At 33.4% G+C, this 20513-nt stretch overlaps 1 long non-coding RNA gene across 6 annotated transcripts in view; it reads left to right on the top strand.

Annotated features, from left to right (window-relative positions):
• The window catches only part of LOC129060302 (uncharacterized), an 85370-nt gene that overhangs the window by 7958 nt on the left and 56899 nt on the right, over window positions 1-20513 (top strand). For all 6 annotated transcript variants that reach the window (XR_008526892.2, XR_008526897.2, XR_008526896.2 and 3 more), the window contains exon 2: window positions 19290-19421. This is a non-coding gene — a long non-coding RNA (uncharacterized LOC129060302). The remainder of the gene's footprint in view (window positions 1-19289; window positions 19422-20513) is intronic.

Genomic DNA, 20513 nt, shown 5'->3' with positions numbered 1-20513 from the left:
AATACAAAAGAATTAGCTGAGCATGGTGGTGGGTGCCTGTAATCCCAGCTACTTGGGAGGCTGAGGGAGGAGAATTGCTAGAACCCTGGGGGCAGAAGTTGAGTGAGACAAGATCATGCCACTGCACTCTGTCTTGCGATGGAGGGAGACTCCATCTCAAAAAAAACAAAAGCGAATGCACCACAATCAAGTAAGCTTTAACTCTGGGATGCAAGGTTGGTTCAACATATGCAAATCAATAAACGTGGTTCATCACATAAACAGAACTACAAACAAAACCACATGATTATCTCAATAGATGCAGAAAAGGCTTTTGGTAAAATTCAACACCCCTTTATGTTAAAACCCTCAAATAATTAGGCATTGAAGGAATATAATTCAAAATAATAAGAGACATCTATATCATTCCCACTACCATCATCTTTATTCATTCATCCATCAGTGACCACTTAGGTTGTTTCCATGTCGTGACTACTTACAATAGCTGAGATTTGAAAACAACCTAAGTGGTGATTGAAGGAAGAATGAATAAAGAAACCATAACATGGATACTTATTCCATCAAATGTATATGGAATAGAATATTATTCAGCCTTAAAAGAAGGAGATCCTGCCATTTTCCACAACACGGATGAACGTGGAGGACATTATACTAAGTGAAATATAAACCTGACACAGAAAGAAAAATATTGCACGATCTTACATATAGGTGGAATCAAATATATAGAGAAAGAGAGGTCAAATATATAGAGAAAGGTCAAATATATAGAGAAAGAGAATAAAAGTGATTACAAGGGGCAGGGGTGGGGGGAAATTGGGAGATGTAGGCCAGAGGATAGATTCAATGTGGCAGATATGCAGGATGAGTAATTCTAGAGATTGAAAGTACATGAAAACTATGGATGATAAAACAGTACTGTATTTGGGATTTCTGTAAAATGAGTAGATTTTAGTGGCTCTTGCCACAAAACAAGGAAGAGTAAATATGCGAGATTATGAACAGGTCAATTTCCTTCACTATAGTAACCATTTTACTAATGTTTCACATAACTTCATGTTGTGTATCTTACATCTGCACAATAAAATTTATTCAAAAAGACTAGTCCAAAAGCCATCATTTTGTCCCATTTTATATACTGTCTGTGAGCCAGTAGTTCATTGTGTTTATTTATAATCTACATAGCAGGATTGTTTTTCTAATCATTTGCATGTATTTTGCATTTCCCTTATAGATAAAACTGTGAAATACAGAAACCCAAAGAACCTTGAATGTTTGTTCTATGACTTAAGTTGGTTTATCTAGAACTCATTTGACAAAGTAAGATACAGCAAATAAATATTTAAAAATTCTGTATGAAGAGAAATTATTAATAGTATATTAATACCAGTTTTTATTATTAGAAACAAAAATACACTGAGAAAGTGAGATTGAGAGACATATAAAACTATTGCTTAGGAGAGTCATATAAAAATTGTATAGAACCTTTGTACGTTTCGCTTAATGGAAACATTGCCGCAGCCACGCTATAATAAGTCTGGTATGTGTACTCTAGCTGTGCCAATAGAAGGAAAGGAATTGGGATTTGGTAGATATCTAGAAATCTGTGCCATAATAAAATGGATAATTTTGTCATAGTGAAACATCTGCTCAGACTACTGAATTCATAGATGAATGCAACAAGCACACACTGATCACTCTCTTTGCATATGACATTGAGAATGCCCTGGAAATGCATAGACAAACTTAGTCACATCCCTGCTATTTAGGACCTTACAGATAGAAATAATGTAGTAGTTTCTTCCAAGAGCAATCATGTCTGCTTCTTGTATTTTTCTGGAATCCAGAGAAGGGGGACTGTTTTGCTTTAAAATTTGCCTTAGATATTTTGTCTTTATCAAGGAATTTGCTTACTGCAAAGAAAATTTGTCCAGAGATCATCAATAACATTAATCATTAATCTAGTGAAAGACATAAATTAGGCCACTGAACGGTCTTGCTTTATTAATGGAAAATTTTTACTAAAAACACTCTAAGAAGTGTCTTTATTAAGAAAGTGCATAATTTATTTGCTTTTCAAGCTTTTCTCAATTTTTCCAAATTTTCTTATGGCAGAAAAATTTGCTCATATACTTAGTATTCACAGTAGGGCAAACTGTTAAATATTTTATTGCAATTTATTGTAGTGGTTAAGAATGTAAGCTTCTGAAACAAATAGATTTGGTTTTATTTTCTAGTTCTGTGACATAATTGAGCTATGTAACTGGGAAAAGTCACTAAATCCTTATATGCTTCATTTTTCTTAAGATTAATAGAATTCTTTTGTGAATTAAATGATGTAAGTACATAAAGCTTTTAGCACAGTTTCTGGCAGAAACAGTGCTCAATACAAATTAGCATTCACTATGTGTGAAACTTGGGGACCTTTAAAAAGCTATAACTTTAAAAAATAAAAAAAAGATTTTAGAGAAATAAAAGAGGTGAATGGAGCCCATAAAATGAAAAATTTACTAATTTATTAAATACAGAATCTTGAAGGTGAGTTACATATTATGTATCTCAATGGAATTTTCACAAAATTTAAGAAATAAAAATACTACAGTAAATAATTTTATAAGAGTGTTGTTTAAGGAAAAGAATAACTGGTTCCTTGTGAGCTACAAGGATTTTATTAGACTTCATGCAAAGTAATCTTGCTTTTTTAGTAAATGTGTTAATGTTATAATTAATAATATCTCATAAAGGGAAAAACTCCCAGAGATAATCACTACTGGCAACATAATGTTTTGTCATAATTGTTTTTATCTTAACAATTGATTGAATTTTATATATTACTTTTAGCTTCTATTTAGAATCACTACTAGAAATGTTTGTGTAAATAAAATTAGGTTGTATATTTTTTGTAATTTAACATAAAGTCAAGGTTTGCCTTTTGTGAGACGCCCCACTTTTTTTCCAAAGACAATTGGATAATTAATTTCCCCTTTTATTTTAATTGAAGAAAATACACAGTATAATTTTCTTCCAAAATGCAGTGTATACATTTTGTAGGTTTTAAAACTTGTCTGTGTGTGCATGTATAAACTTATTTTTAGATCGTTTCTGAGTTTAAATTTTTGAATGTTTTATAGGTTGGTTTGCATTTTCAAAGAGATATGTAGTCATATATCTTTCTATAATATATGAAAGAAAAATGTTCTTTGTCATATGCTTTATGTGGCTGTGCTTATAAGAGCAAAAATTAAACATTTGCTACTTATAATTTTGTTGCAATTTCTTGGTAATCTACTTAAATATAAAAATGTGTTTATTATATAGTTATTTAAGTAGAGTACAAAGGTTTAGATTGTGCTAAATTGGTTCTTGATGGCTGATCAATCAGGATATTTCTGGGAACTAACACATAGCGTAATAGTTTAGCTTTGAAAATATGAGTTTCATGAACACTTGCATTTGAAATAGAGATACTGCACAAAGACAAAATGTAACCTGGGGAAACTAACTTATTTATATCCTTAAATTACTAACTGGTTTTCTGTTTCTTAAAGGAAATAAACAATAATAACTCACATTTTGACGTGTGACAATGCTCATGGCAGATTTTTTTTTTTTTTACTGTTAAATTCCAATTAATCTTTTGATGGGAACTATGCTTCACAAGATCCAGTAAAAACTATGTGCACAGTATTGAAATTATTTGCCCATTTTCTACAGCAGATCTACTTAAAGAGTCAGCAGCATCTGGAAGATTTTCTCCCTTTTTATTTTTAGTTTTATAGCAATGCTGTGGTAGCACTGGAGAATGTGTTCAGAATGTTTATAAATAAGTGCAGGAAATAACTTTGAAATCAGCAGCTGTTCAGACACATGCATCTGTTTAAGTGAATAGCTGCATACATCTCTCTAGTAAAAAGGGAATCTGAATTTAATCCAAGCTCTAAGTGTTACAAACAAGACACTACCTGTTTTTAAATGTTAAGCTAATTGCTGTGAAGTCTGCCCAGCTGGCCAAAGGCGTGGCTACTTGAGAAGTGACTATCATTGAAAAAAAGATGATGTAGAATATAGTGTCCCAGTATAATAAAACTAGTTCACTTAGTGTTTGCTGTTTCTACCTCATGGTTCAAATATCTGTGTCCCCTTTTCTCACGTGTATTTTTATTGCATTTCAAAATAATTTGTTTAATAATAAATTCTTAACAAAAATATGACATTGAAATAGAAGTGGACTCATGCACTTTTAGCAAAAGAACCAAAAATACCTTCAAATGTGTTGTTAAAACATCTGTGTAAACCAGGCGCAGTGGCTCATGCCTGTAATCCCAGCACTTTGGGAGGCCGAGGCAGGGGGATTGCCTGAGCTCAGGAGTTCGATACCAGCCTGGGCGACACAGTGAAACCCTGTCTCTACGAAAATATAAAAAATTAGCCAGGAATGGAGGCGTACGCCTGTAGTTCCAGCTACTCGGGAGACTGAGGCAGGAGAATTGCTTGAACCCAGGAGGCGGAGGTTGCAGTGAGCCAAGATCGTGCCACTGCACTCCAGCCTGGGCGACAGAGAGAGACTCTGTCAAAAACAAACAAAAAAACAAAAAAACACAAAGACAACAAACGACAACGAAACACATCTGTGTGAGATTCAGATGCATAACATGAGCAGAAGCAGAGATTTTGGAGGACATGATAGGTTGCTAATGAAACTGTGATAAGAAAGAATTCTCATTTGCTGTGGTTTGAATATTTGTCCCCTCCAAAACTCATGTTGAAACAGTCCCCAATGTGGGAGTGTTGAGAGATGAGGTATTTGAGGTGACTGGGTAATGAGGGCTTTGCCTTCATGAGTGGGTTAGTTCATTCATGCATTAATGGATTAACAGGTTAATGGGTTAGTGGATTAATAGGTTGTCATGGGAGTGGAACTGATAGCCCTATGAGAAGAGAAACAGAATCCTGAGGTAGTATGTTAGCACCTTCTGCCCGCTCACCATGTGTTGCCCTGCACTGCCCCAGGACTCTGCAGACAGTCTCCCTCAGCAAGAAATCTCTCAACAAATGCAGCTCCTCAGCCTTGGACATCTCAAGCCCCATAGCTGTAAGAAGTAATTATGTTCTCTATAAATTACCCAGATATTATATGCTGTTATAGCAACAGAAAATAGACTGACAGCATATTAGTGAAGAGCTGGGGCTACAAAATATGAATTAAGAAGAAATGCTCTGTTTCATTTCTGGTTACTGGGTTGATTACTTCAGAGACTGAACTTGCTTAGTTTTATTATAAAACAACAGAAGCTCTGAACCACCAGCCAATTCTCTTAAGTAGATACAATTATAAACACGAATATGGCAAATACCAGAGCTCCAAAATACATGATTCAAATGTTGCCAGAATGAAAGGGACAAATTAACAACTCTCCAACAATAGTTCTAGATTTAAATATCTCACTTTCAATAATGGATAGAAAAGAGAGATAGAAAATCAACAAGCAAATAAATGACATGAGAAACAGTGTAGACGAATTAGAGCTAAGAGATGTAAGTAGAACACTCCATCTAACAATAGCGGAATATACATTTTTCTCAAGTTAATGGAATGTTCTAGAAGATAGTTCATATATTACTTCATAAAAAATAAAAGATTAAAACCATATAAAGTATATTTTGCAATCATAATGTAATACGAACAAAAATCCATAGAAGGAAAATGAAAAAATCCACAAATATGAAGAAAGTAATCACACTCTCAAACAACCAATAGGCCAAAGAAGAAATCATAAAAAAATTGGAAAATATATTGTGGAAAATGAAAACAAAACACAACATACCAACAATTATGGGATGTAGAGAAAACGGTGCAAAGAGGGAAATTTACAGCTATAGATGTTTACTTTAAAAATAAATACCTCAAATAAATAACTTAAATTTTCACCTTAAGGAACTACATAAACAATAAATTAACCCCAGTCTAAGGATAAAGAATAGAGTGAAGATAATTAAAATATAAAATGAAAAAGTAGAGAAAATCAACAAACCAAAAAGTTGATTTTTCAAAAAAAATCAAAATTGACAAATATTGTTTAGTCTGACTAGAAAAAGAGAGAGAGAGAAAGAATATTCAAATGTCTAAAATCATAGAGTGGGGACAATACTATTTAACTTAAATAAATGTAAAGGAGTATAAGAGAGGACAATGAAAAACTGCACACAAACTGATCGAATTAGCTAGATGAAATGGACACATTTCTAGAAACATACTGTCCTTCAAGAGTGAACCACGAAAAAATAGAAAAGTCTGAATAGACTTACAACTAGTAAGAGATTGAATCAGTCATCTACAACTTCCCAACAAAGAAAAGCCCTAGCCGGATGGCTTCATTAATGAATTCTATTAAACATTTAAAAAGAAATTAAACCAATAATCAAACCTACCAAAAAACGCAAAGAAGATGTTTCCTAACTTATTCTGTTAGTTCAGCATTAATTATCCTGATACCGAGACTAATGATCTATCACTCTCTCTATATATATGTAATATAAATATTTACATGCATGTAAATATAAATATAAATTTATATACAACTACAAACAAGTATTTCTTATGAACATTGATGCAAAACACCTCAATAAAATACTAGCAACCCAAATTTAGCAGGATATTAAAGGATCACACACAATGTGCAAATGGTGTAATATTTATTCCTGTAACGCAAGGATGGCTTAGCATATAAAAATCAGTGACTATAACATACCTCAGTAACAATGAAATAAAAGAAGTACAAATAATTCTCTCACTTGTTGAACAAAAAGCACTTGGAAAAAAACAACATACTTTCATGATAAAAACATACAACCAAAAAGAAGCAGATAGAAACTACCTCAAAATAATAGAGGCCACACATGAAAAGTTTTCAGCTACCACCAAACTAAAGGTGAAAGACTGAAAATATTTCCTCTCAGTTGAGAAGTGTGGCAAGGATGCCACTTTCACTTATTTTATTCAACATAGTATTGGAAGTTCTAGCTAGAACATTAGACAAAAAAAGTAATTAAATACGTATTGAAAATAAAGAATTAAAGTTATTTCTGTTTACAAATGACATAATCTTATATGTAGAAAACCCTCAAGATTCACCCTCCCTGGGGGAAAAAAATACTGGTAGAACCAGTAAACATACTCCACAAAGTTTCAAGATACAAAATAAATACATTAAATTTAGTTGTGTTTCTATATGCTAACAATGAACAGTCTTAAAATGGAATTAAGAAAACTACCTTATTTAAAATAGAATGAAGAAATAAAATATTGGCTTGGTGTAGTGGCTCATGCCTGTAATCCCAGCACTTTGGGAGGCCAAGGCGGGTAGATCACCTGAGGTCTGGAGTTTGAGACGAGCTTAGCCAACATGATGAAATTCCATCTCTACTAAAAAAGAAAAATAGCCAGGCATGGTGGTGGGCATCTGTAATCCCAGATACTCGGGAGCTTGAGGCAGGAGAATCACTTGAACCGGGGAAGCAAAGGTTGCAGTGAGTTGAGATCTTGCCATTGCACTCCAGCCTGGGTGACAAGAGCAAATCTCCATCTAAAAAAAAAAAAAAAAAAAAAAAAAAGAAAAAAGAAAAAAAAGAACATTAAGGAATAAACTTAACCTAGAAGACATTGTATTTTTATACTAAAAACTACAAAACATTGCTGAATGAAGTGAAAGAGAACATTAATAAATGGAAAGATTCCTCTTGTTCATAGATTAGAAGCCTTAATATTATTCAGATGTCAAAGCTACACAAAGCAATCTACAAATTTGATGAAATGACCTCTCAAAAACCGAACTACAATTTTTTGCAGAAATAAAAATATTCCATCCTAAAAATTCATGTGGAGTTTCAAGAAATAGTCAAAATAATTTTGAAAAGAAGTGCAACGTTAGAGGATTTATACATCCTGATATCATAACTTACTATAAATATTTATTAATAAAAAGTGTAATGCTGCCATAAAGACAGACACATAGAGAAATGGAATAGAAGACAGCCTAGAAATAAAACTCATGTATATTGTGAAATGACTTTGACAAATGTACCAAAACCACTCATTAGAGATAAGATACTCTTTTCAACAAATGATACTGAGAAAACTAAATATTCATATGTACAAGAGTGAAGTTGGAAACTTATCCTATATCATTTACAAAAAGGATCAAAATGGATAAAATAACTAAACAAAAGAGCTAAAACTACAAAAATTATTTTTAAAAACTTTTACCCAGAAATACATATACTGACTATGTAGCCACCAAAATTAAAAATCAAAAATTTTAAACAAAACAAAACAAAAACTCTTAAAAAATTGCAAGGTAAAGCTCATAAATTGGTATTTGGCAATAATTTCTTAAATATGACACCGGCAGTATAGGAAACAAAAAGGAGGCATACATCAAATTGTACTTCATGTACACTAAATGGTACTATCAAAAAACTGGAAAGTCAACCCACAAAATGGAAGAAGTTACTTGCAAATCATATATGTGATAAGGTCTTAATATCCAAAATATATAAGTAATTCCTTCATTTTAACAATATTGTGAAACAAACACTCAATTAAAAAATGGGCTAAAGACTTGAATAGACATTTATCCAGAGATGATATACAAACAGCTAATAAGCACATGTAAAGGTAACTGAATGGCACTAATCATTAAGGAAATGCAAATCAAATTCAAAATGATATGCCACTTCACACCCATTTGGACAGCTATTATAAACACACTTGCACACAAGACATATGTACATAAAGAAAATTACAAGGCAAGGTTGTGGAGAAATTGCAATCCTTGTACATTGCTGCTAGAAATGAAAAGGGTGCAGCTGCTGTTCCAAACATTGTGTTGGTTTCTCAAAAAGTCAAACATGGAATTACCATGTGATCCAGCAATTTCACTTCTAAATATGTAAGAAAAATAACTAAAGCCTTGTTTTTGAGATCTGAAGTTCTTTCTTCTACTTGTTCTAGTCTACCCAAATGAAACACACACACACACACACACACACACACAGAGAAAAGTAAATCTGGTAATATGAAAAAACAAGACTTTATAACACCCCCAAAACTAAATTGCTAGAGCAATCACACTAGCTCCTAAGCAATGGATCCCAACCAAGAAGAAATAAGAAGAAATCTCTGAATTGCCAGATAAAGAATTTAGAAGGTTGATTATTAGGATGCTCAAGGAGATACGAGAGAAAAGTGAAAACTAACTGAAAGAAATTAAAAAGCAATACATGCTATGGATGAAAAATTCTCCAGCGAGACAGCTGTCATAGAGAAAAAACAATCACAACTTCTGGAAATGAAAGGCATACTTACAGAAATAAAAAAATGCGGTGGAAATTTTCAATAATAGACTAGAACAAGTAGAAAGAATTTTGGATCTTGAAGACAAGGCTTTCGAATTAACCCAATTAGACAAAGACAAAAAAAAAGAACCAAAATATTGAACAAAGTCTTCAGGAGATTTGGGGTTACGTTAAGCAGCCAAACCTAGGAATATGGTGTTCCTGAAGAAGAAAAGAAACTTAAAAGTTTGGAAAACCTATTTGAGGAAATAATGGAGGAAAACTTCCCTGGCCTTGCCAGAGATCTAGACATCCAAATAACAAGCAGCTCAATGAACAACTGGAAAATTCATTGCAAAAAGATCTTCACTTCGGCACATAGTAACCAGGTTATCTAAAGTCAAGATGAAAGAAACAATCTTAGGAGCAGTGAGACAAAAGCGTCCACTAACCTATAAATGAAAACCTATCAAATTAACAGCAGATTCTTCAGCAGAAACCTTACCAGCCAGAATGGATTGGAATCCTGTCTTTAGTGCCCTAAATCAAAATAACTGTCAGCCAAGAATTTTGTATGCAGTGAAACTAAGCTTCTTAAATGAAGGAAAGATACAGTCTTATTCACACAAAAAACGCTAAGAAAATTTGCCACTACCAAGCCAGCCGGCACTACCAGAATGCTAAAAGGAGTTCTAAATCATGAGGCAAAACTTCAAAATACACCAAAATAGAACCTCTTTAAAGCATAAATCTCAAAGGGTTTATTAAACAACAATGTAATACAAAAAATACAAGGTATTTCGACAACTAACATGATGAATAGAACAGTACTTCACATCTCAATACTAGCATTAAACGTAAATGGCCTAAGTGCTCCATTCAAAAGATACAAAATGACAGATATTGATTCACCAACCAAGTAACTGCTGTCTTCACAAAACTCACCTAACACTTAAAGACTCACATAAACTTAAGGTAAATGGATGGAAAAAAAACTCCACATAAATGTAAACCGAAACTGAGCAGGAGTAGCTATTCTTATATCAGACAAAACAGATTTTAAAGCAATAATAGTTTTTTTAAAAAGACAAAGAGGATTACTATATAATGATAAAAGGATTAGTTCTACAGGAAATTATCACAAACCTAAGTATATTTGAACCTAATACTGGAGCTCCAAAATTTATAAAACAATTACTACTAGACCTACAAATTGAAATAGACAGCAACACAGTAATAGTGGGGGACTTCAATACTCCAATGGCAGCACTAGACAGGTCATCAAGACAGAAAGACAACAAAGAAACAATGGAATTAAACTATATCCTACAATAAAGGGGCTTAACAGATATTTACAGAACATTCTACCCAACAACTGCAGAATATACATTATTTTCATCAGCACATGGAACATTCTTCAAGATAGACCATATGACAGCTCACAAAACAAGTCTCAATAAATTTAAGAAAATTAAAATTATATCAAGTACTCTCTCAGAACACAGTGAAATGAAATTGGAAATCAACTCCAAAAGGAACCTTCAACACCATGAAAATACATAGAAATTAAATAACCTGTTCCTGAAAGATCATTGGATCGACAATAAAATCAAGATGGAAATGTAAAAATTCTTTGAACTGAACAATAATAGTGACATAACTTATCAAAACCTCTGGGATACAATGAAGGAAGTGCTAAGAAGAAAGTTGATAGCAATAAATGCCTAACATCAAATCATCTGAAAAATCACAAATTGACATTCTAAGGTCACACCGCAAGGAACTAGAGAAACAAGAACAAATCAAAACCAAACCCAGCAGAGGGAAAGAAATAACAAATATCAGAGCAAAACTAAATGAAATGGAAACAAACAAACAAATAACAACAACAACAAAGATAAATGAAACAAAAAGATGGTTCTTTGAAAAGATAAAATTAATAGACCTTTAGCAAGATTTACCAAGAAGAGCAAAGAAGCAAATAAGCTTAGTTAGAAATGAAACAGGATATATTACAACGATAACACAGAAATACAAAAAAAAAAAAAAATATTCAAGAGTACTAGGAACACCTTTACATCAACAAACTAGAAAATCTACAGGAGATGAATAAATTTCTGGAAATACACAACCCTCCTAGATTAAATCAGGAAGAAATAGAAACTCTGAACAAATGAAAAACAAGTAATGAGACTGAAACTATAATTGTTAAAAAACTGCCAACAAAATAATGTCCAGGGCCAGAAGGATTCACAGCTGAATTCTGTAAGACATTCAAAGAAGAATTGTTACCAATCTTACTTAAACTATTCCAAAAGATAAGGAGGGAATCCTCCCTAAATCATTCTACGAAGGCAGTATCACCTTAATACCAAAAGCAGAAAAAGACATAACAAATAAAGAAAATTACATACTAATATACCTGATGAATACAGATGCAAAACTCCTCAACAAAATACTAGCTAACCAAATCCAAAAGCATATCAAAAAGATAATACACCATGATCAACTGGATTTCATAGCAGGGATGCAGGGATGGTTTCACATACATAAGTCAATAGATGTGATACATCACATAAACAGAATTAAAAGAAAAATTATATGATCATTTCAATAGATGCAGAAAAAGCATTTGACAAAATTTGGCATCCATTTATTATTAAAACTCTCAGCAAAACTGGCATAGAAGGGCCATACCTTAAGGTAATAAAAACCATCTATGACAAACCCACAGCCAACATTATAATGAATGCAGAAAAGTTGAAAGCATTCCCCTTGAGAACTGGAACCAAAACAAGGATGTGCATTTTCCCCATCTCTATTGAACATACTACTGGAAGTCCTAGCCAGAGCAATCAGATAAGAGCAAGAAATCAAGGGCATCCAAAGGGCATCCAAATCATTAACGAGGAAGTCAAGCTGTGACTGTGCAAAGATTATATGATTGTACACCTAGAAGACTCTAAAGACTAATTCAAAAAGCTCCTAGATCTGATAAATTAATTCAGTAAAGTTTTAGGATACAAAGTCAATGTAAAGAAATCACTAGCACTACTATACAACAACAGTGACCAAGCTGAAAATCAAATCAAGAGCACAATCCCTTTTACAACAGCTGAAGAAACAAAACAAAACAAAACTTTGAAATTTATCTAACCAACTAGGTGAAAGATCTCTACAAGGAGAACTGCAAAACACTGCTAAAATAAATCATCAATGACATAAACAAATGGAAACACACCGCGTGCTCATGGATGGGTATAATCAATAATGTTAAAATAACAATACTGCCCAAATCTATCTACAGATTCACAGCAATTCTCATCAAAATGACATTATGATTTTTCACAGAACTAGAAAAAACAATCTTGAGATTCACATGCAACCAAAAAAAGAGCCCGCATAGCCAAAGCAATGCTAAGCAGAAAGAACAAATCTGGAATCATCACATTACATGACTTCAAACTATACTACAAGGCTATAGTTAACAAAACAGCATAGTACTGGTATAAAAATAGGCAGGTAGACCAAATAAACAAAATAAAGAACCCAGAAATAAAGTCAAATACTTACAATCAACTGATCTTTGACAAAACAAACAAAAACATAAAGTGGGGAAGGACATCCTATTCAACAATTGGTGCTGGAATAATTGGCAAACCACATGTAGTAGAATGAAACTGATCCTCATCTCTCACCTTATACAAAAATCAACTCAAGATGGATGAAAGACTTAAATCTAAGACCCGAAACCATAAAAATTCTAGAAGATAACATCAGAAAAACTCTTCTAGATATTAGCTCAGGCAAAGAGTTCATGACCAAAAAGCCAGAAGCAAATGCAAAACAACAACAACAACAACAAAACATAAATATATGGGACCTAATTAAACCAAAAATCTTCTGCACAGCAACATAAATGATCAGCAGAGTGAACAGACAACCCACAGACTCTGTGTGGGAGAATACATTTGAAAACTATGCATCTGACAAAAGACTAATATCCAGAACCTACAAGGAGCTCAAACAAATAAACAAGAAAATACCCCAAATAATCCCATCAAAAAGTGGGAAAAGTGCGAATTGAATAGACAATTCTCAAAAGAAGATACACAAATGGCCACAAAGCATATAAAAAATACCCCACATTACTAATCATCAGGGAAATGCAAATTAAAACCACAATGAGATACTACCTTACTCCTGCAAGAACGGCCATAATTTAAAAAAATCAAAAAATAATAGATGTTGGCCTGGATGTGGGGAAAAGGAAACACTTTTACACTGCTGGTAGACATGCTAACTAGTACAACTACTATGGAAAACAGTATGGAGATTCCTTGAAGCATTAAAAGTAGATCTACCATTTGATCCAGCAATTCCACTACTGGGTATCTACGTGAGGAAAAGAAGTCATTACATGAAAAAGACACCTGCAAACACATTTTCATAGCAGCACAATTCACAACAACAAAAATATGAAACCAACCTAAATGCCCATCAATCAATGAGAAGATAAAGAAAATGCAGTGTATATATTCAGCCATAAAAATAATAAAATAATGGCATTTGCAGCAACTTGGATGGAATTGGAGACCAATATTCTAAGTGAAGTAACTCAGGAATGGAAAACCAACTATCATATGTTCCCACATATAAGTGGGAGCTAAGCTATGAGGATGCAAAGGCATTAGAATGATATAATGGACTTTGGGGATTAAGGGGAAAGGATGACAGGTGAGTGAGGGATAAAAGACTACACATTGGGTGCAGTGTACACTGCTCAGGTGACAAGTGCACCAAAATTTCAATCACCACTAAAGAATGTATCCATGTAACGAAAACCACTTGCTCTCCAAATATACTGAAAATTTTTAAAAACCATGAAATTCACGTAGCATGAAATTCTGATACATACTACAACATGAATGAACTCTGAAAACATTATGTTATATGAAATAAACTAGATACAAAATGACAAATATTACATTATTCCACTTCTATTATCTTCCTAGAGTAGACAAATTCACAAAGACAAAAGTAGAATAAAGGTTACTGTGGAGTTAGAGTGAAGGAGGATTTATTGTTTAATGACTAGAGAATTTCAGGTTGGGATAATAAAAAAAATTCTAGAAATTAGTAGTGGTGATAGTTGCACAGCAACATGAATAAACTTAAGGCCATTAAATTGTACACTTAAAATGATTAAAATTTTATGTTCTGGTAAAAATGGTAAATTTTATATTATGCATATTTACAACAATAAAAAGAAAAATATTTTTTAAAAAAGCAAGAAAGACATGGTCCCACTTATTTTCCTATATAGGATCATATGGAAACATGATACTTGGAACTGCTGCAATCATTGCTCAGCGGTGAGTGGAACCAGCCCAGGACAATGCCATCTCCCAGAGGATGACAGAGACAGATGGAAACAACTCAATTCCTTGGTGACATCATGGAGCCAGACTTCCTTTTATGAGAAATAATAAAATCCTTTATTGTTTAAAAGAAAAAAAGAGAAAAAGTGAGCCAGGAAACCACAAGAATAATACAGGAAATTTAAATAAATATTGCAAAGTGAAAGAAGCCAATCTGAGAAGGCTACTGTATGACTCCAACTGTATGACTTTCTGGAAAAGCCAAAACTGTGGCGATAGTAAGAAGATCTGTGGCTGCCAGGGACTTCCAGGAGAGAGTGAGATGAAAGGGATGAAAGGTGGAGCACAAAAGGTGGATGAAATAGGGTAGTGAAAGTATTCTCTATGATGCTACAGCGTTAGGTGCATGTCATTAAAATTTTCAAAACCCACAGGACTGTGCAACACAGAGTGAACTTTGATGTTAACTATGGTTTTAGTTAATAACGGTGTATCAATATTGTCTCATCAGTTTTAACAAATGCACCACACCAAACCAAGATGATAACAATAAAGGGAATGAGGGGGCAGTGTGGGAGTAAAGGAGGACTTAATTTTCTATTCAAATTTTCTGAAACTCAAACCTTCTCAGAAGAAAAGTCTTTTAATTTAGGAAGTAGCTATGAGTGGCATTTACGGCAGAATAACATCTGAGAAGGAGAGCCACTCTAAAATGGAAAGCATTTTCTCAAATCATGCACAGCCAAGGGTTGCCTGCCTCTGAATGAGGCTAGCACATCGAGGATACAGTAATGGTTTTTAAATGACCCCTCTCCTAGCGATATATCCTTGTACAAGACAGAGTGTTGATACATCATACTTAACCATTCTTAAACAAGCCCTTGTGTCTGGAGAACAGGTAGTAAAAACTAAGAACCATGGTTCCCACTCTTCAGGGTATGATAGGAGCACCTACTTTTCTGAAGTTAACTGCTGCATATAAGATACTTTCACCAATATTTGTTGGTAATTTTTATTACCAGTTCCGGAAAACTCTAATGTAGGTTGCGCTCAGCTTAATTTATCTATTTATCTATTGCATTCATGTAGGCTTGCTTCCCAAATCAATTCCCCAAATTCAATAGTGCAGTTATATGGTTACCTTGCCCAATAACTAATAATGACCAAAAGAAAAGGAAACAGAAATATTGAACTTATTTTCATCTCAAGTTCTAAATGAGATGAATAATTAATTATTTGTTTTGGAGGGCTGCAATGAGCAAGTTTCTCATTAGCACGTTCACATGCACACACACCCTGAATTCTCAACTCTTTTATTTCAGTTGACTATCTTTCCCAAAATGTCGGGTTCTTATAGATTTGAGAGTAAGCAAATTTTTTCACTGCTGACACTAGGCATGGACTATGTTCCGTTTGTCTTTTTGATCCAGATGTCGTGCATTATAGGACAACATGCATGTGAGATCAGAAGACTCAGGTTTCAGTCTTGACTTCACTACTTTTAACGTGTAAACTTTACTTGCCCTCCCAGACTCTTAGATTCTTTTACTTTTAAAGAGGACCATTATACCTTGTTGAATATTATTTAAACCCCAGGAAGTATATAATACATGCCAAGAAGTACCTTAAAAAGTATCTCAAATGTTCATGCAAGAAATGAGTTTAAGGTGAATGAGATTCAGAGACTGTTTTTTGTTGCTATCTTAAAGCAAATTAGGATGATACAGTCAAGTAAACTTAAACTTCTCCCTTTCTGCCTGCTTTTTCTTCTTCTTCCTGGGGACTAATAGGAATATAAATTGGGGAATTTCCTTTCATTGACAAGTTAATGTAGCATGCTCTGTGATGTGAGGGAACCAGAAAGAAGTTCAAAGCACTTAGCATACAAAATGTAACACATAAATAATTTCTAAGAAACTAAGTCTTTTATGTGAATAGAACACTAGGAATTTCTTATGTAGACCCTGAAGGATATCTTTGCAATAACTTGATTTGTGCTATGAAATACACACCTAATTTTAAACATCTCAGGAGACAGTAATGTAAAGGCTTATTTTAAAGGTCCCATTCTTTACTTCCACATATAATCAATGCATCAGTTTTAGTCTATACTCAATTTCATAAGCAGACTTATCACATCAGCACTTTGATCTAACAGCAGGGCATGATATGGGTGCAAATCTGAGTAAAACTAAACCACCACCACCACTAACAACAACAACAACAACAATAGATATTGATGGTGTTGAGGGACATTGATGGCATCTGAGGAAGGCTACAATTGACTATAAAATTGGGCAAGACAGGATTAACTAAATCCAGGGAAGTGATTACATGAAGACTGAAGACAAGAAGAATTTTCCTCTGTTCGTAAAATGGATTTAATGTCTCAGATGGGGATCTTCCTATGTCTTAAGCTGTGATAGGCATATGTTGAGACACTTATAGAAAACAACTTGCTCAATGTCTCTTCTTCTGGACCAAGGAAACGCTGTTCTGCAAAAATTTACCTATAGGATTAGTGTAACCTCTGCACATACAGGCAGAGACTAGGGCAGGGATGTTGAGGGTTTTGCCTAAGGACAGACAATAATGGGTTTCCGAGGAAGGAATTGAGGTCTCTTGACAAGGCTTTTCTTCTGTATTGCTCAGTATCTCTAAGGAATGGCCAGATGACCAACGGTTTCTGTGTCTAAAAACTGCACACAAGAAGAAAAGGGCCATGGAGGTTATTCCCTGAAACAACAAGTTCACCTTCTATCCTCACCAGCTTTCCAAAGCAGATTAACAGAAACAGAGCAAATAACTACTCCTTCTATTTGCTTCAAAATGATGGTATATGATTAATCCTCCAAAACAAAATTATCCAATATGAAACATTTGAGTAATTACATTTTCTTTGTATCCTACCCTGCGTTTCTTTCTCTGAATGAAATGTGCTGAATAAGCTAAGTAAGCATTGACTTACTACTGGCATTGTTAGCCTACTGAGTTAAGGAAAATAAGTCACATGAGAAGTCAAGGAGAAAATACACATATGTGAGAAAAATTAACCTAAACACAAAACCCAGCCAAACTTAAGTAAAAATATTGAGATTTTATTAAATAAATTTTAAAATTCCCAGAAATTATTTAAATCCTACATGCGTCTTTAAATTTAAATTTCCATTCTACAGTTATTTTTCACTTTTCATCTGGCTCACCCACTACTTTGCATTTGAAAAAATACATATTTATTCTGAAATTTAAATTATTGCTATATATTTTCAATGTGTTAATAAATTGCCTACTTCTACATCTTAGAGTCCTTACAAATATAACTATATGTAACCATCAAATGGAAAATAATACTTTATATGTGTTTTATATATATAGTAATCTGTATATACATTTATATATTAATATATAAGTATATAACTAATATGTGTATATTATATATACTTCTATACTTATGTTATGTACTTACATGTCTGTATAGATTATACTTAAAAAAGAAAACTATTTAAACTCTTTCCCCCAAGAATTGCATACAAAATTATAAATTTTTAATGAGAATAGTTGAAACTTCAAATTATAATTTTAAAGCCTAGAAAATATTTTTACGTCCAAACACTTTTGAAGTCTGAATATATTTTAATTTGCTTAATAATTAACATTGAGCAGCATATTTAACTTACCCCACTTCCAATTGAGTAATATATTTTTAATCCCTAAAGTCAAAATGCATTATGTACTTTTCAAATAGTTATTTAAAAATTACGTAAAAGTTTTTAAAGTACAAACTGTTTATGTTTTCCTAGAACTTTCACAGAAGAGCTGACACATTTTAAATATGAATTAATAAGTAATTGAAATATGAAATGATGGAGCTAGGAGAATATTTTTATAATGATTAATATTTTAAATTAAAAGTAAAATAATATGTACTTCTTGCTCTCTCATACATCGAAAATTGCTTTTATTGGAACCAAGATGAAGTAAAATAAATCCACAAGGAAGCTAAACCTTGTCTTCCTTACCACACAGCCCTGAGCATCATGGAATCAGAAAGTTCCTGATAATTTAATGCAGTTATAAAATAACTGATTGCAGCTCGTATATTCTACAACGTCAGCTCTTCAGGTATCCATACATCTAAAATAAGTCAGTCACATTACTTATATATTTCTGAATTTAGAATGGTAACAAAAAATGATTTTATATCAACTGTCACTCAAAGTGACACAAAACCCTGTGCATGCGGGGTTAAATTTCATTCTTTATTGCTTAATTTATGAGTAATCCTTGAAGTGTACCTGTTTCCTGGCTGCACTTACTCTACAAGCCAATTCATGTTTTTTGACCTAACTCTGCCTCAGCCCCAAATTACAGAACAACTTTTTTCAAATCAGCATCGACCTGAGATCAATACTTTAGGCAGGGATCTGTGTTTGTTTTGGTTTGTTTTCTTCCCCACCACCACCCCATCCCAAAACATCCTAATTCATTTAATAGAGAATTCCTCAAATCACAGCATCACTTTTGGTGTGAATGTTCACACATATTCTATTTGTGACTATCACCCTTGTTGATTTGCAGGACAAAGAAAAGAGACATGCAAGTATGACAGAAAATACTACACACTACCAGGACATTGAAACTGAAGGTGTGAACAACAGAGAAAAGAGAGGGTAAAGAAAAGGAAAACAAAGGAGACGTGGGATATGAAAGGTGTGTGCCATGTGTGGACATCAAGAAACGTTTTGGCTCCCACTTCTGCCACCAGTTGAGCCTGGAACCTCACTACTTGGAGTTGAGGGGAGGGCAGTGCTCATTCATCATCTGTGAAAATAGGGATTGAGAGTTCCCTAACTTTGCCATTTTTCCTCAAGCACTGGCATTGGTTTTCTGAATGTCAGGCTCTGTGTAGGTGAGTCCTCAGCTGAGCCACAGGCTCTGCATTCCTTGCAGTCCACACACTTCATATCCTTTGTTTATGCTGCTCATTTTGGAATTCAAACAGGTTGGTGGGGCACATTTCAACAGATAATGACACACACTGACTGCTCATGAGCTATTTTATGGTGTGAGAATGTTGTGATGTTATGAAATAGGAAGGCATCGAAACATGGGGACGTTTTCTAGAAGATCCTTAGCAAAGGGTACAGAAGATTAAGGTCCAAATCTTTGAAATGATGTTTTCCAAATTATTGCACAGCTATGTCAAACAAAATACCTTGATCCGGTTAATGTTTACAAACAAAAAAATATGAAATGTTATTTTCTAGGTATGGGTAGTAGTAGATTTGTTGTGTAGTGGAGATTACTTAGGAAGAATAAATTTCAACTTTACCAAGAAAGTACTAGATTAATTGCATTAGGAAATTGTGAATTGCACTAGGAAAATGCTCATTCTTCTTTCAATAACCAATATCTGGATACTATACTCTCTTGAATTTCTAGGATTTGCACCTGTCATTCTATAATTAGCTTTCCAGTTTATTGAATAATTTACTTTACATACAAATATTTTCTAATATATTCCGTGTAAAACAATTTTAAAAATTAAACATTTCTCTAATTACACATTCCTCCCTAGCTGATACAATTTCATTTATTTGCTTACTTTCCTGGCCAGACATTCAGAAATTTTTTACTCATATTGTCTTCAACTGCATATTTGCCATTTTCTAGCTTTTATTTTATTTTTATATCCATTTTGTTCTAGGTGTGGAAATTGCTAAGTGTAGAGCTTAATAATTTTTCACCAAAAAGATATGTGTCTAACTCCCTCATGAAGAAGTAGTATGTTACCAACACTCC

This window comes from Pongo abelii, chromosome 6 (assembly GCF_028885655.2).
Source record: "Pongo abelii isolate AG06213 chromosome 6, NHGRI_mPonAbe1-v2.0_pri, whole genome shotgun sequence".
Classification (NCBI taxonomy): Eukaryota; Metazoa; Chordata; class Mammalia; order Primates; family Hominidae; genus Pongo; species Pongo abelii.
Note: the sequence above shows the minus strand (reverse complement) of the source record. Positions and strands in the feature narration are given on the sequence as shown.